Raw genomic sequence first — 17,243 nt, forward strand, 5'->3', positions numbered from 1 at the left:
CGTAGCTGGCAGGATTTGAACCTGCGCGGGGAAACCCCAATGGATTTCAAGTCCATCGCCTTAACCACTCGGCCACAACTACCTGACCTCAATTGGATGGTGCTACTTGGAAATCAAAACATTTTTCCTGTTGGCAGAAATATCTGATACATTTTATTTTAATTTGCTTCAATATTAATATGTAAACTTTGTGAAATATAATAGCTAGTATAGTTTAATGTCAAATATAGGTGTCAAGGACTTTTGATCTTGTACTAAATTAATTAGAAATCAGAGCCTTTAACATCACACCATGCCAACACTAGTGCTCATGAACTGTATTGTACATTTTACGGACATTTTATCAAATAATAATCATTTAAAATATATTAGGTTTTTCATTGGTCTATTCTACAGGTTCTCAAACTCAGTTCTCAGAACCCCACACAGTGCATGTTTTGCAGGTCTCCTCGCAGAACTACAAGTAAATAATTAGCTCCACAAGTGGACTTTTTAAAATGTGTCAGTGAGTAATTAATACACCTATGCACCTGCTGGGTTACCTGCAAAACATACACTGTGTGGGGTCCTGAGGACTGAGTTTGAGAACTTATGGTCTATTCCTTAATAAAGTTTGGAATTAGAACAACTGACACTGCACAATTAATAGTTTGTTGATTACCAGACATTATTTCTTACCTTTCATTACATCTCTACAGCTGTAAATCCAGATAGAAAGAATCTGCATGCATAAGTTGCCACTGGGAAACATTTATACAAGGTCACAAGCATGTACATAGAATGCAGGAAGACACTGTCTGAGATTATATTGTTTAAAAAGAAGTCCATTGTAAAACAGGATATATATGTAGGTGAGCTAAGCTGAGATTGAGAACTCAATTCTTAAACATAACATGCTTTGATTCTCTTCATCTTGAATGCATTTCGTTTTTAAACCAGCTTGAAAAGCAAATGGATTTTGAGTCCATCACTTTAACCACTCGGCCACAACTACCTTAATGTTGTTTCATTGACAAGCTGTGTGCAAAATCAATGTTTTCCTTTTTTGGTAGCTTTTACATTAAGTTAAACTTTGGGAAATGTAAAAGCTACTTTAGTTTCATGGAAAATAAAGTTATCAAGGACAAATGAGCTTAGCTTTCTCTATGCATAAAAAGCAGTACGTAGCTGGCAGGATTTGAACCTCGGCCACAACTCGGCCACAACTACCTGACCTCAATTGCATGGTGCTACTTGGAAATCAAAACATTTTTCCTGTTGGCAGAAATATCTGATACATTTTATTTTAATTTGCTTCAATATTAATATGTAAACTTTGTGAAATATAATAGCTAGTATAGTTTAATGTCAAATATAGGTGTCAAGGACTTTTGATCTTGTACTAAATTAATTAGAAATCAGAGCCTTTAACATCACACCATGCCAACACGAGTGCTCATGAACTGTATTGTACATTTTACGGACATTTTATCAAATAATAATCATTTAAAATATATTAGGTTTTTCATTGGTCTATTCCACAGGTTCTCAAACTCGGTTCTCAGAACCCCACACAGTGCATGTTTTGCAGGTCTCCTCGCAGAACCACAAGTAAATAATTAGCTCCACAAGTGGACTTTTTAAAATGTGTCAGTGAGTAATTAATACACCTATGCACCTGCTGGGTTACCTGCAAAACATACACTGTGTGGGGTCCTGAGGACTGAGTTTGAGAACTTATGGTCTATTCCTTAATAAAGTTTGGAATTAGAACAACTGACACTGCACAATTAATAGTTTGTTGATTACCAGACATTATTTCTTACCTTTCATTACATCTCTACAGCTGTAAATCCAGATAGAAAGAATCTGCATGCATAAGTTGCCACTGGGAAACATTTATACAAGGTCACAAGCATGTACATAGAATGCAGGAAGACACTGTCTGAGATTATATTGTTTAAAAAGAAGTCCATTGTAAAACAGGATATATATGTAGGTGAGCTAAGCTGAGATTGAGAACTCAATTCTTAAACATAACATGCTTTGATTCTCTTCATCTTGAATGCATTTTGTTTTTAAACCAGCTTGAAAAGCAAATGGATTTTGAGTCCATCACCTTAACCACTCGGCCACAACTACCTTAATGTTGTTTCATTGACAAGCTGTGTGCAAAATCAATGTTTTCCTTTTTTGGTAGCTTTTACAGTAAGTTAAACTTTGGGAAATGTAAAAGCTACTTTAGTTTCATGGAAAATAAAGTTATCAAGGACAAATGAGCTTAGCTTTCTCTATGCATAAAAAGCAGTACGTAGCTGGCAGGATTTGAACCTGCGCGGGGAAACCCCAATGGATTTCAAGTCCATCGCCTTAACCACTCGGCCACAACTACCTGACCTCAATTGGATGGTGCTACTTGGAAATCAAAACATTTTTCCTGTTGGCAGAAATATCTGATACATTTTATTTTAATTTGCTTCAATATTAATATGTAAACTTTGTGAAATATAATAGCTAGTATAGTTTAATGTCAAATATAGGTGTCAAGGACTTTTGATCTTGTACTAAATTAATTAGAAATCAGAGCCTTTAACATCACACCATGCCAACACTAGTGCTCATGAACTGTATTGTACATTTTACGGACATTTTATCAAATAATAATCATTTAAAATATATTAGGTTTTTCATTGGTCTATTCCACAGGTTCTCAAACTCAGTTCTCAGAACCCCACACAGTGCATGTTTTGCAGGTCTCCTCGCAGAACTACAAGTAAATAATTAGCTCCACAAGTGGACTTTTTAAAATGTGTCAGTGAGTAATTAATACACCTATGCACCTGCTGGGTTACCTGCAAAACATACACTGTGTGGGGTCCTGAGGACTGAGTTTGAGAACTTATGGTCTATTCCTTAATAAAGTTTGGAATTAGAACAACTGACACTGCACAATTAATAGTTTGTTGATTACCAGACATTATTTCTTACCTTTCATTACATCTCTACAGCTGTAAATCCAGATAGAAAGAATCTGCATGCATAAGTTGCCACTGGGAAACATTTATACAAGGTCACAAGCATGTACATAGAATGCAGGAAGACACTGTCTGAGATTATATTGTTTAAAAAGAAGTCCATTGTAAAACAGGATATATATGTAGGTGAGCTAAGCTGAGATTGAGAACTCAATTCTTAAACATAACATGCTTTGATTCTCTTCATCTTGAATGCATTTCGTTTTTAAACCAGCTTGAAAAGCAAATGGATTTTGAGTCCATCACCTTAACCACTCGGCCACAACTACCTTAATGTTGTTTCATTGACAAGCTGTGTGCAAAATCAATGTTTTCCTTTTTTGGTAGCTTTTACATTAAGTTAAACTTTGGGAAATGTAAAAGCTACTTTAGTTTCATGGAAAATAAAGTTATCAAGGACAAATGAGCTTAGCTTTCTCTATGCATAAAAAGCAGTACGTAGCTGGCAGGATTTGAACCTCGGCCACAACTCGGCCACAACTACCTGACCTCAATTGCATGGTGCTACTTGGAAATCAAAACATTTTTCCTGTTGGCAGAAATATCTGATACATTTTATTTTAATTTGCTTCAATATTAATATGTAAACTTTGTGAAATATAATAGCTAGTATAGTTTAATGTCAAATATAGGTGTCAAGGACTTTTGATCTTGTACTAAATTAATTAGAAATCAGAGCCTTTAACATCACACCATGCCAACACTAGTGCTCATGAACTGTATTGTACATTTTACGGACATTTTATCAAATAATAATCATTTAAAATATATTAGGTTTTTCATTGGTCTATTCCACAGGTTCTCAAACTCGGTTCTCAGAACCCCACACAGTGCATGTTTTGCAGGTCTCCTCGCAGAACCACAAGTAAATAATTAGCTCCACAAGTGGACTTTTTAAAATGTGTCAGTGAGTAATTAATACACCTATGCACCTGCTGGGTTACCTGCAAAACATACACTGTGTGGGGTCCTGAGGACTGAGTTTGAGAACTTATGGTCTATTCCTTAATAAAGTTTGGAATTAGAACAACTGACACTGCACAATTAATAGTTTGTTGATTACCAGACATTATTTCTTACCTTTCATTACATCTCTACAGCTGTAAATCAAGATAGAAAGAATCTGCATGCATAAGTTGCCACTGGGAAACATTTATACAAGGTCACAAGCATGTACATAGAATGCAGGAAGACACTGTCTGAGATTATATTGTTTAAAAAGAAGTCCATTGTAAAACAGGATATATATGTAGGTGAGCTAAGCTGAGATTGAGAACTCAATTCTTAAACATAACATGCTTTGATTCTCTTCATCTTGAATGCATTTCGTTTTTAAACCAGCTTGAAAAGCAAATGGATTTTGAGTCCATCACCTTAACCACTCGGCCACAACTACCTTAATGTTGTTTCACGGACAAGCTGTGTGCAAAATCAATGTTTTCCTTTTTTGGTAGCTTTTACAGTAAGTTAAACTTTGGGAAATGTAAAAGCTACTTTAGTTTCATGGAAAATAAAGTTATCAAGGACAAATGAGCTTAGCTTTCTACATGCATAAAAAGCAGTACGTAGCTGGCAGGATTTGAACCTGCGCGGGGAAACCCCAATGGATTTCAAGTCCATTGCCTTAACCACTCGGCCACAACTACCTGACCTCAATTGGATGGTGCTACTTGGAAATCAAAACATTTTTCCTGTTGGCAGAAATATCTGATACATTTTATTTTAATTTGCTTCAATATTAATATGTAAACTTTGTGAAATATAATAGCTAGTATAGTTTAATGTCAAATATAGGTGTCAAGGACTTTTGATCTTGTACTAAATTAATTAGAAATCAGAGCCTTTAACATCACACCATGCCAACACTAGTGCTCATGAACTGTATTGTACATTTTACGGACATTTTATCAAATAATAATCATTTAAAATATATTAGGTTTTTCATTGGTCTATTCCACAGGTTCTCAAACTCAGTTCTCAGAACCCCACACAGTGCATGTTTTGCAGGTCTCCTCGCAGAACTACAAGTAAATAATTAGCTCCACAAGTGGACTTTTTAAAATGTGTCAGTGAGTAATTAATACACCTATGCACCTGCTGGGTTACCTGCAAAACATACACTGTGTGGGGTCCTGAGGACTGAGTTTGAGAACTTATGGTCTATTCCTTAATAAAGTTTGGAATTAGAACAACTGACACTGCACAATTAATAGTTTGTTGATTACCAGACATTATTTCTTACCTTTCATTACATCTCTACAGCTGTAAATCCAGATAGAAAGAATCTGCATGCATAAGTTGCCACTGGGAAACATTTATACAAGGTCACAAGCATGTACATAGAATGCAGGAAGACACTGTCTGAGATTATATTGTTTAAAAAGAAGTCCATTGTAAAACAGGATATATATGTAGGTGAGCTAAGCTGAGATTGAGAACTCAATTCTTAAACATAACATGCTTTGATTCTCTTCATCTTGAATGCATTTCGTTTTTAAACCAGCTTGAAAAGCAAATGGATTTTGAGTCCATCACCTTAACCACTCGGCCACAACTACCTTAATGTTGTTTCATTGACAAGCTGTGTGCAAAATCAATGTTTTCCTTTTTTGGTAGCTTTTACATTAAGTTAAACTTTGGGAAATGTAAAAGCTACTTTAGTTTCATGGAAAATAAAGTTATCAAGGACAAATGAGCTTAGCTTTCTCTATGCATAAAAAGCAGTACGTAGCTGGCAGGATTTGAACCTGCGCAGGAAAACCCCAATGGATTTAAAGTTCATTGCCTTAACCACTCGGCCACAACTACCTGACCTCAATCGCATGGTGCTACTTGGAAATCAAAACATTTTTCCTGTTGGCAGAAATATCTGATACATTTTATTTTAATTTGCTTTAATATTAATATGTAAACTTTGTGAAATATAATAGCTAGTATAGTTTAATGTCAAATATAGGTGTCAAGGACTTTTGATCTTGTACTAAATTAATTAGAAATCAGAGCCTTTAACATCACACCATGCCAACACGAGTGCTCATGAACTGTATTGTACATTTTACGGACATTTTATCAAATAATAATCATTTAAAATATATTAGGTTTTTCATTGGTCTATTCCACAGGTTCTCAAACTCGGTTCTCAGAACCCCACACAGTGCATGTTTTGCAGGTCTCCTCGCAGAACCACAAGTAAATAATTAGCTCCACAAGTGGACTTTTTAAAATGTGTCAGTGAGTAATTAATACACCTATGCACCTGCTGGGTTACCTGCAAAACATACACTGTGTGGGGTCCTGAGGACTGAGTTTGAGAACTTATGGTCTATTCCTTAATAAAGTTTGGAATTAGAACAACTGACACTGCACAATTAATAGTTTGTTGATTACCAGACATTATTTCTTACCTTTCATTACATCTCTACAGCTGTAAATCCAGATAGAAAGAATCTGCATGCATAAGTTGCCACTGGGAAACATTTATACAAGGTCACAAGCATGTACATAGAATGCAGGAAGACACTGTCTGAGATTATATTGTTTAAAAAGAAGTCCATTGTAAAACAGGATATATATGTAGGTGAGCTAAGCTGAGATTGAGAACTCAATTCTTAAACATAACATGCTTTGATTCTCTTCATCTTGAATGCATTTCGTTTTTAAACCAGCTTGAAAAGCAAATGGATTTTGAGTCCATCACCTTAACCACTCGGCCACAACTACCTTAATGTTGTTTCACTGACAAGCTGTGTGCAAAATCAATGTTTTCCTTTTTTGGTAGCTTTTACATTAAGTTAAACTTTGGGAAATGTAAAAGCTACTTTAGTTTCATGGAAAATAAAGTTATCAAGGACAAATGAGCTTAGCTTTCTCTATGCATAAAAAGCAGTACGTAGCTGGCAGGATTTGAACCTGCGCAGGAAAACCCCAATGGATTTAAAGTCCATCGCCTTAACCACTCGGCCACAACTACCTGACCTCAATTGGATGGTGCTACTTGGAAATCAAAACATTTTTCCTGTTGGCAGAAATATCTGATACATTTTATTTTAATTTGCTTCAATATTAATATGTAAACTTTGTGAAATATAATAGCTAGTATAGTTTAATGTCAAATATAGGTGTCAAGGACTTTTGATCTTGTACTAAATTAATTAGAAATCAGAGCCTTTAACATCACACCATGCCAACACGAGTGCTCATGAACTGTATTGTACATTTTACGGACATTTTATCAAATAATAATCATTTAAAATATATTAGGTTTTTCATTGGTCTATTCCACAGGTTCTCAAACTCGGTTCTCAGAACCCCACACAGTGCATGTTTTGCAGGTCTCCTCGCAGAACCACAAGTAAATAATTAGCTCCACAAGTGGACTTTTTAAAATGTGTCAGTGAGTAATTAATACACCTATGCACCTGCTGGGTTACCTGCAAAACATACACTGTGTGGGGTCCTGAGGACTGAGTTTGAGAACTTATGGTCTATTCCTTAATAAAGTTTGGAATTAGAACAACTGACACTGCACAATTAATAGTTTGTTGATTACCAGACATTATTTCTTACCTTTCATTACATCTCTACAGCTGTAAATCCAGATAGAAAGAATCTGCATGCATAAGTTGCCACTGGGAAACATTTATACAAGGTCACAAGCATGTACATAGAATGCAGGAAGACACTGTCTGAGATTATATTGTTTAAAAAGAAGTCCATTGTAAAACAGGATATATATGTAGGTGAGCTAAGCTGAGATTGAGAACTCAATTCTTAAACATAACATGCTTTGATTCTCTTCATCTTGAATGCATTTCGTTTTTAAACCAGCTTGAAAAGCAAATGGATTTTGAGTCCATCACCTTAACCACTCGGCCACAACTACCTTAATGTTGTTTCATTGACAAGCTGTGTGCAAAATCAATGTTTTCCTTTTTTGGTAGCTTTTACATTAAGTTAAACTTTGGGAAATGTAAAAGCTACTTTAGTTTCATGGAAAATAAAGTTATCAAGGACAAATGAGCTTAGCTTTCTCTATGCATAAAAAGCAGTACGTAGCTGGCAGGATTTGAACCTGCGCAGGAAAACCCCAATGGATTTAAAGTCCATTGCCTTAACCACTCGGCCACAACTACCTGACCTCAATTGCATGGTGCTACTTGGAAATCAAAACATTTTTCCTGTTGTCAGAAATATCTGATACATTTTATTTTAATTTGCTTCAATATTAATATGTAAACTTTGTGAAATATAATAGCTAGTATAGTTTAATGTCAAATATAGGTGTCAAGGACTTTTGATCTTGTACTAAATTAATTAGAAATCAGAGCCTTTAACATCACACCATGCCAACACGAGTGCTCATGAACTGTATTGTACATTTTACGGACATTTTATCAAATAATAATCATTTAAAATATATTAGGTTTTTCATTGGTCTATTCCACAGGTTCTCAAACTCGGTTCTCAGAACCCCACACAGTGCATGTTTTGCAGGTCTCCTCGCAGAACCACAAGTAAATAATTAGCTCCACAAGTGGACTTTTTAAAATGTGTCAGTGAGTAATTAATACACCTATGCACCTGCTGGGTTACCTGCAAAACATACACTGTGTGGGGTCCTGAGGACTGAGTTTGAGAACTTATGGTCTATTCCTTAATAAAGTTTGGAATTAGAACAACTGACACTGCACAATTAATAGTTTGTTGATTACCAGACATTATTTCTTACCTTTCATTACATCTCTACAGCTGTAAATCCAGATAGAAAGAATCTGCATGCATAAGTTGCCACTGGGAAACATTTATACAAGGTCACAAGCATGTACATAGAATGCAGGAAGACACTGTCTGAGATTATATTGTTTAAAAAGAAGTCCATTGTAAAACAGGATATATATGTAGGTGAGCTAAGCTGAGATTGAGAACTCAATTCTTAAACATAACATGCTTTGATTCTCTTCATCTTGAATGCATTTCGTTTTTAAACCAGCTTGAAAAGCAAATGGATTTTGAGTCCATCACCTTAACCACTCGGCCACAACTACCTTAATGTTGTTTCACGGACAAGCTGTGTGCAAAATCAATGTTTTCCTTTTTTGGTAGCTTTTACAGTAAGTTAAACTTTGGGAAATGTAAAAGCTACTTTAGCTTCATGGAAAATAAAGTTATCAAGGACAAATGAGCTTAGCTTTCTACATGCATAAAAAGCAGTATGTAGCTGGCAGGATTTGAACCTGCGCGGGGAAACCCCAATGGATTTCAAGTCCATCGCCTTAACCACTTGGCCACAACTACCAATTGGATGGTGTTACTTGGAAATCAAAACATTTTTCCTGTTGGCAGAAATATCTGATACATTTTATTTTAATTTGCTTCAATATTATTATGTAAACTTTGTGAAATATAATAGCTAGTATAGTTTAATGTCAAATATAGGTGTCAAGGACTTTTGATCTTGTACTAAATTAATTAGAAATCAGAGCCTTTAACATCACACCATGCCTACACTAGTGCTCATGAACTGTATTGTACATTTTACGGACATTTTATCAAATAATAATCATTTAAAATATATTAGGTTTTTCATTGGTCTATTCCACAGGTTCTCAAACTCAGTTCTCAGAACCCCACACAGTGCATGTTTTGCAGGTCTCCTCGCAGAACTACAAGTAAATAATTAGCTCCACAAGTGGACTTTTTAAAATGTGTCAGTGAGTAATTAATACACCTATGCACCTGCTGGGTTACCTGCAAAACATACACTGTGTGGGGTCCTGAGGACTGAGTTTGAGAACTTATGGTCTATTCCTTAATAAAGTTTGGAATTAGAACAACTGACACTGCACAATTAATAGTTTGTTGATTACCAGACATTATTTCTTACCTTTCATTACATCTCTACAGCTGTAAATCCAGATAGAAAGAATCTGCATGCATAAGTTGCCACTGGGAAACATTTATACAAGGTCACAAGCATGTACATAGAATGCAGGAAGACACTGTCTGAGATTATATTGTTTAAAAAGAAGTCCATTGTAAAACAGGATATATATGTAGGTGAGCTAAGCTGAGATTGAGAACTCAATTCTTAAACATAACATGCTTAGATTCTCTTCATCTTGAATGCATTTCGTTTTTAAACCAGCTTGAAAAGCAAATGGATTTTGAGTCCATCACCTTAACCACTCGGCCACAACTACCTTAATGTTGTTTCATTGACAAGCTGTGTGCAAAATCAATGTTTTCCTTTTTTGGTAGCTTTTACATTAAGTTAAACTTTGGGAAATGTAAAAGCTACTTTAGTTTCATGGAAAATAAAGTTATCAAGGACAAATGAGCTTAGCTTTCTCTATGCATAAAAAGCAGTACGTAGCTGGCAGGATTTGAACCTGCACAGGAAAACCCCAATGGATTTAAAGTCCATTGCCTTAACCACTCGGCCACAACTACCTGACCTCAATTGCATGGTGCTACTTGGAAATCAAAACATTTTTCCTGTTGGCAGAAATATCTGATACATTTTATTTTAATTTGCTTCAATATTAATATGTAAACTTTGTGAAATATAATAGCTAGTATAGTTTAATGTCAAATATAGGTGTCAAGGACTTTTGATCTTGTACTAAATTAATTAGAAATCAGAGCCTTTAACATCACACCATGCCAACACGAGTGCTCATGAACTGTATTGTACATTTTACGGACATTTTATCAAATAATAATCATTTAAAATATATTAGGTTTTTCATTGGTCTATTCCACAGGTTCTCAAACTCGGTTCTCAGAACCCCACACAGTGCATGTTTTGCAGGTCTCCTCGCAGAACCACAAGTAAATAATTAGCTCCACAAGTGGACTTTTTAAAATGTGTCAGTGAGTAATTAATACACCTATGCACCTGCTGGGTTACCTGCAAAACATACACTGTGTGGGGTCCTGAGGACTGAGTTTGAGAACTTATGGTCTATTCCTTAATAAAGTTTGGAATTAGAACAACTGACACTGCACAATTAATAGTTTGTTGATTACCAGACATTATTTCTTACCTTTCATTACATCTCTACAGCTGTAAATCCAGATAGAAAGAATCTGCATGCATAAGTTGCCACTGGGAAACATTTATACAAGGTCACAAGCATGTACATAGAATGCAGGAAGACACTGTCTGAGATTATATTGTTTAAAAAGAAGTCCATTGTAAAACAGGATATATATGTAGGTGAGCTAAGCTGAGATTGAGAACTCAATTCTTAAACATAACATGCTTTGATTCTCTTCATCTTGAATGCATTTCGTTTTTAAACCAGCTTGAAAAGCAAATGGATTTTGAGTCCATCACCTTAACCACTCGGCCACAACTACCTTAATGTTGTTTCACGGACAAGCTGTGTGCAAAATCAATGTTTTCCTTTTTTGGTAGCTTTTACAGTAAGTTAAACTTTGGGAAATGTAAAAGCTACTTTAGTTTCATGGAAAATAAAGTTATCAAGGACAAATGAGCTTAGCTTTCTACATGCATAAAAAGCAGTATGTAGCTGGCAGGATTTGAACCTGGGCAGGGAAACCCCAATGAATTTCAAGTCCATCGCCTTAACCACTCGGCCACAACTACCTGACCTCGATTGGATGGTGCTACTTGGAAATCAAAACATTTTTCCTGTTGGCAGAAATATCTGATACATTTTATTTTAATTTGCTTCAATATTAATATGCAAACTTTGTGAAATATAATAGCTAGTATAGTTTAATGTCAAATATAGGTGTCAAGGACTTTTGATCTTGTACTAAATTAATTAGAAATCAGAGCCTTTAACATCACACCATGCCAACACTAGTGCTCATGAACTGTATTGTACATTTTACGGACATTTTATCAAATAATAATCATTTAAAATATATTAGGTTTTTCATTGGCCTATTCCACAGGTTCTCAAACTCAGTTCTCAGAACCCCACACAGTGCATGTTTTGCAGGTCTCTTCGCAGAACTACAAGTAAATAATTAGCTCCACAAGTGGACTTTTTAAAATGTGTCATTGAGTAATTAATACACCTATGCACCTGCTGGGTTACCTGCAAAACATACACTGTGTGGGGTCCTGAGGACTGAGTTTGAGAACTTATGGTCTATTCCTTAATAAAGTTTGGAATTAGAACAACTGACACTGCACAATTAATAGTTTGTTGATTACCAGACATTATTTCTTACCTTTCATTACATCTCTACAGCTGTAAATCCAGATAGAAAGAATCTGCATGCATAAGTTGCCACTGGGAAACATTTATACAAGGTCACAAGCATGTACATAGAATGCAGGAAGACACTGTCTGAGATTATATTGTTTAAAAAGAAGTCCATTGTAAAACAGGATATATATGTAGGTGAGCTAAGCTGAGATTGAGAACTCAATTCTTAAACATAACATGCTTTGATTCTCTTCATCTTGAATGCATTTCGTTTTTAAACCAGCTTGAAAAGCAAATGGATTTTGAGTCCATCACCTTAACCACTCGGCCACAACTACCTTAATGTTGTTTCATTGACAAGCTGTGTGCAAAATCAATGTTTTCCTTTTTTGGTAGCTTTTACATTAAGTTAAACTTTGGGAAATGTAAAAGCTACTTTAGTTTCATGGAAAATAAAATTATCAAGGACAAATGAGCTTAGCTTTCTCTATGCATAAAAAGCAGTACGTAGCTGGCAGGATTTGAACCTGCGCAGGAAAACCCCAATGGATTTAAAATCCATTGCCTTAACCACTCGGCCACAACTACCTGACCTCAATTGCATGGTGCTACTTGGAAATCAAAACATTTTTCCTGTTGGCAGAAATATCTGATACATTTTATTTTAATTTGCTTCAATATTAATATGTAAACTTTGTGAAATATAATAGCTAGTATAGTTTAATGTCAAATATAGGTGTCAAGGACTTTTGATCTTGTACTAAATTAATTAGAAATCAGAGCCTTTAACATCACACCATGCCAACACGAGTGCTCATGAACTGTATTGTACATTTTACGGACATTTTATCAAATAATAATCATTTAAAATATATTAGGTTTTTCATTGGTCTATTCCACAGGTTCTCAAACTCGGTTCTCAGAACCCCACACAGTGCATGTTTTGCAGGTCTCCTCGCAGAACCACAAGTAAATAATTAGCTCCACAAGTGGACTTTTTAAAATGTGTCAGTGAGTAATTAATACACCTATGCACCTGCTGGGTTACCTGCAAAACATACACTGTGTGGGGTCCTGAGGACTGAGTTTGAGAACTTATGGTCTATGCCTTAATAAAGTTTGGAATTAGAACAACTGACACTGCACAATTAATAGTTTGTTGATTACCAGACATTATTTCTTACCTTTCATTACATCTCTACAGCTGTAAATCCAGATAGAAAGAATCTGCATGCATAAGTTGCCACTGGGAAACATTTATACAAGGTCACAAGCATGTACATAGAATGCAGGAAGACACTGTCTGAGATTATATTGTTTAAAAAGAAGTCCATTGTAAAACAGGATATATATGTAGGTGAGCTAAGCTGAGGTTGAGAACTCAATTCTTAAACATAACATGCTTTGATTCTCTTCATCTTGAATGCATTTCGTTTTTAAACCAGCTTGAAAAGCAAATGGATTTTGAGTCCATCACCTTAACCACTCGGCCACAACTACCTTAATGTTGTTTCACTGACAAGCTGTGTGCAAAATCAATGTTTTCCTTTTTTGGTAGCTTTTACAGTAAGTTAAACTTTGGGAAATGTAAAAGCTACTTTAGTTTCATGGAAAATAAAGTTATCAAGGACAAATGAGCTTAGCTTTCTACATGCATAAAAAGCAGTACGTTGCTGGCAGGATTTGAACCTGCGCGGTGAAACCCAAATGGATTTCAAGTCCATCGCCTTAACCACTCGGCCACAACTACCTGACCTTAATTGGGTGGTGCTACTTGGAAATCAAAACATTTTTCCTGTTGGCAGAAATATCTGATACATTTTATTTTAATTTGCTTCAATATTAATATGTAAACTTTGTGAAATATAATAGCTAGTATAGTTTAATGTCGAATATAGGTGTCAAGGACTTTTGATCTTGTACTAAATTAATTAGAAATCAGAGCCTTTAACATCACACCATGCCAACACTAGTGCTCATGAACTGTATTGTACATTTTACGGACATTTTATCAAATAATAATCATTTAAAATATATTAGGTTTTTCATTGGTCTATTTCACAGGTTCTCAAACTCAGTTCTCAGAACCCCACACAGTGCATGTTTTGCAGGTCTCCTCGCAGAACTACAAGTAAATAATTAGCTCCACAAGTGGACTTTTTAAAATGTGTCAGTGAGTAATTAATACACCTATGCACCTGCTGGGTTACCTGCAAAACATACACTGTGTGGGGTCCTGAGGACTGAGTTTGAGAACTTATGGTCTATTCCTTAATAAAGTTTGGAATTAGAACAACTGACACTGCACAATTAATAGTTTGTTGATTACCAGACATTATTTCTTACCTTTCATTACATCTCTACAGCTGTAAATCCAGATAGAAAGAATCTGCATGCATAAGTTGCCACTGGGAAACATTTATACAAGGTCACAAGCATGTACATAGAATGCAGGAAGACACTGTCTGAGATTATATGGTTTAAAAAGAAGTCCATTGTAAAACAGGATATATATGTAGGTGAGCTAAGCTGAGATTGAGAACTCAATTCTTAAACATAACATGCTTTGATTCTCTTCATCTTGAATGCATTTCGTTTTTAAACCAGCTTGAAAAGCAAATGGATTTTGAGTCCATCACCTTAACCACTCGGCCACAACTACCTTAATGTTGTTTCACTGACAAGCTGTGTGCAAAATCAATGTTTTCCTTTTTTGGTAGCTTTTACAGTAAGTTAAACTTTGGGAAATGTAAAAGCTACTTTAGTTTCACGGAAAATAAAGTTATCAAGGACAAATGAGCTTACCTTTCTACATGCATAAAAAGAAGTACGTAGCTGGCAGGATTTGTACCTGCGCGGGGAAACCCCAATGGATTTCAAGTCCATCACCTTAACCACTCGGCCACAACTACCTGACCTCCATTGGATGGTGCTACTTGGAAATTAAAACATTTTTCCTGTTGGCAGAAATATCTGATACATTTTATTTTAATTTGCTTCAATATTAATATGTAAACTTTGTGAAATATAATAGCTAGTATAGTTTAATGTCAAATATAGGTGTCAAGGACTTTTGATCTTGTACTAAATTAATTAGAAATCAGAGCCTTTAACATCACACCATGCCAACACTAGTGCTCATGAACTGTATTGTACATTTTACGGACATTTTATCAAATAATAATCATTTAAAATATATTAGGTTTTTCATTGGTCTAATCCACAGGTTCTCAAACTCAGTTCTCAGAACCCCACACAGTGCATGTTTTGCAGGTCTCCTCGCAGAACTACAAGTAAATAATTAGCTCCACAAGTGGACTTTTTAAAATGTGTCAGTGAGTAATTAATACACCTATGCACCTGCTGGGTTACCTGCAAAACATACACTGTGTGGGGTCCTGAGGACTGAGTTTGAGAACTTATGGTCTATTCCTTAATAAAGTTTGGAATTAGAACAACTGACACTGCACAATTAATAGTTTGTTGATTACCAGACATTATTTCTTACCTTTCATTACATCTCTACAGCTGTAAATCCAGATAGAAAGAATCTGCATGCATAAGTTGCCACTGGGAAACATTTATACAAGGTCACAAGCATGTACATAGAATGCAGGAAGACACTGTCTGAGATTATATTGTTTAAAAAGAAGTCCATTGTAAAACAGGATATATATGTAGGTGAGCTAAGCTGAGATTGAGAACTCAATTCTTAAACATAACATGCTTTGATTCTCTTCATCTTGAATGCATTTCGTTTTTAAACCAGCTTGAAAAGCAAATGGATTTTGAGTCCATCACCTTAACCACTCGGCCACAACTACCTTAATGTTGTTTCACTGACAAGCTGTGTGCAAAATCAATGTTTTCCTTTTTTGGTAGCTTTTACAGTAAGTTAAACTTTGGGAAATGTAAAAGCTACTTTAGTTTCATGGAAAATAAAGTTATCAAGGACAAATGAGCTTAGCTTTCTACATGCATAAAAAGCAGTACGTAGCTGGCAGGATTTGAACCTGCGCGGGGAAACCCCAATGGATTTCAAGTCCATTGCCTTAACCACTTGGCCACAACTACCTGACCTCCATTGGATGGTGCTACTTGGAAATCAAAACATTTTTCCTGTTGGCAGAAATATCTGATACATTTTATTTTAATTTGCTTCAATATTAATATGTAAACTTTGTGAAATATAATAGCTAGTATAGTTTAATGTCAAATATAGGTGTCAAGGACTTTTGATCTTGTACTAAATTAATTAGAAATCAGAGCCTTTAACATCACACCATGCCAACACTAGTGCTCATGAACTGTATTGTACATTTTACGGACATTTTATCAAATAATAATCATTTAAAATATATTAGGTTTTTCATTGGTCTATTCCACAGGTTCTCAAACTCAGTTTTCAGAACCCCACACAGTGCATGTTTTGCAGGTCTCCTCGCAGAACTACAAGTAAATAATTAGCTCCACAAGTGGACTTTTTAAAATGTGTCAGTGAGTAATTAATACACCTATGCACCTGCTGGGTTACCTGCAAAACATACACTGTGTGGGGACCTGAGGACTGAGTTTGAGAACTTATGGTCTATTCCTTAATAAAGTTTGGAATTAGAACAACTGACACTGCACAATTAATAGTTTGTTGATTACCAGACATTATTTCTTACCTTTCATTACATCTCTACAGCTGTAAATCCAGATAGAAAGAATCTGCATGCATAAGTTGCCACTGGGAAACATTTATACAAGGTCACAAGCATGTACATAGAATGCAGGAAGACACTGTCTGAGATTATATTGTTTAAAAAGAAGTCCATTGTAAAACAGGATATATATGTAGGTGAGCTAAGCTGAGATTGAGAACTCAATTCTTAAACATAACATGCTTTGATTCTCTTCATCTTGAATGCATTTCGTTTTTAAACCAGCTTGAAAAGCAAATGGATTTTGAGTCCATCACCTTAACCACTCGGCCACAACTACCTTAATGTTGTTTCACTGACAAGCTGTGTGCAAAATCAATGTTTTCCTTTTTTGGTAG

The 17,243-nt window shown here is 35.4% G+C and overlaps 8 non-coding genes across 8 annotated transcripts; all 8 read right to left on the reverse strand.

Moving 5' to 3' along the window:
- TRNAS-UGA (transfer RNA serine (anticodon UGA)) lies at positions 1-82 on the reverse strand. Its single transcript has one exon. It is a non-coding gene; the product is annotated as a tRNA-Ser (tRNA).
- A 2,207-nt stretch (positions 83-2,289) lies between these two features.
- On the reverse strand, positions 2,290-2,371 carry TRNAS-UGA (transfer RNA serine (anticodon UGA)). The gene has a single exon. It is a non-coding gene; the product is annotated as a tRNA-Ser (tRNA).
- Positions 2,372-4,578: 2,207 nt separating this feature from the next.
- Positions 4,579-4,660, reverse strand: TRNAS-UGA (transfer RNA serine (anticodon UGA)). The gene has a single exon. It is a non-coding gene; the product is annotated as a tRNA-Ser (tRNA).
- A 4,566-nt stretch (positions 4,661-9,226) lies between these two features.
- TRNAS-UGA (transfer RNA serine (anticodon UGA)) lies at positions 9,227-9,308 on the reverse strand. The gene has a single exon. It is a non-coding gene; the product is annotated as a tRNA-Ser (tRNA).
- A 2,235-nt stretch (positions 9,309-11,543) lies between these two features.
- On the reverse strand, positions 11,544-11,625 carry TRNAS-UGA (transfer RNA serine (anticodon UGA)). The gene has a single exon. It is a non-coding gene; the product is annotated as a tRNA-Ser (tRNA).
- Positions 11,626-13,867: 2,242 nt separating this feature from the next.
- On the reverse strand, positions 13,868-13,946 carry TRNAS-UGA (transfer RNA serine (anticodon UGA)). The gene has a single exon. It is a non-coding gene; the product is annotated as a tRNA-Ser (tRNA).
- A 1,083-nt stretch (positions 13,947-15,029) lies between these two features.
- On the reverse strand, positions 15,030-15,111 carry TRNAS-UGA (transfer RNA serine (anticodon UGA)). The gene has a single exon. It is a non-coding gene; the product is annotated as a tRNA-Ser (tRNA).
- A 1,080-nt stretch (positions 15,112-16,191) lies between these two features.
- On the reverse strand, positions 16,192-16,273 carry TRNAS-UGA (transfer RNA serine (anticodon UGA)). Its single transcript has one exon. It is a non-coding gene; the product is annotated as a tRNA-Ser (tRNA).
- Positions 16,274-17,243: the final 970 nt, after the last annotated feature.

This window comes from Pseudophryne corroboree, chromosome 11, assembly GCF_028390025.1.
Source record: "Pseudophryne corroboree isolate aPseCor3 chromosome 11, aPseCor3.hap2, whole genome shotgun sequence".
Classification (NCBI taxonomy): Eukaryota; Metazoa; Chordata; class Amphibia; order Anura; family Myobatrachidae; genus Pseudophryne; species Pseudophryne corroboree.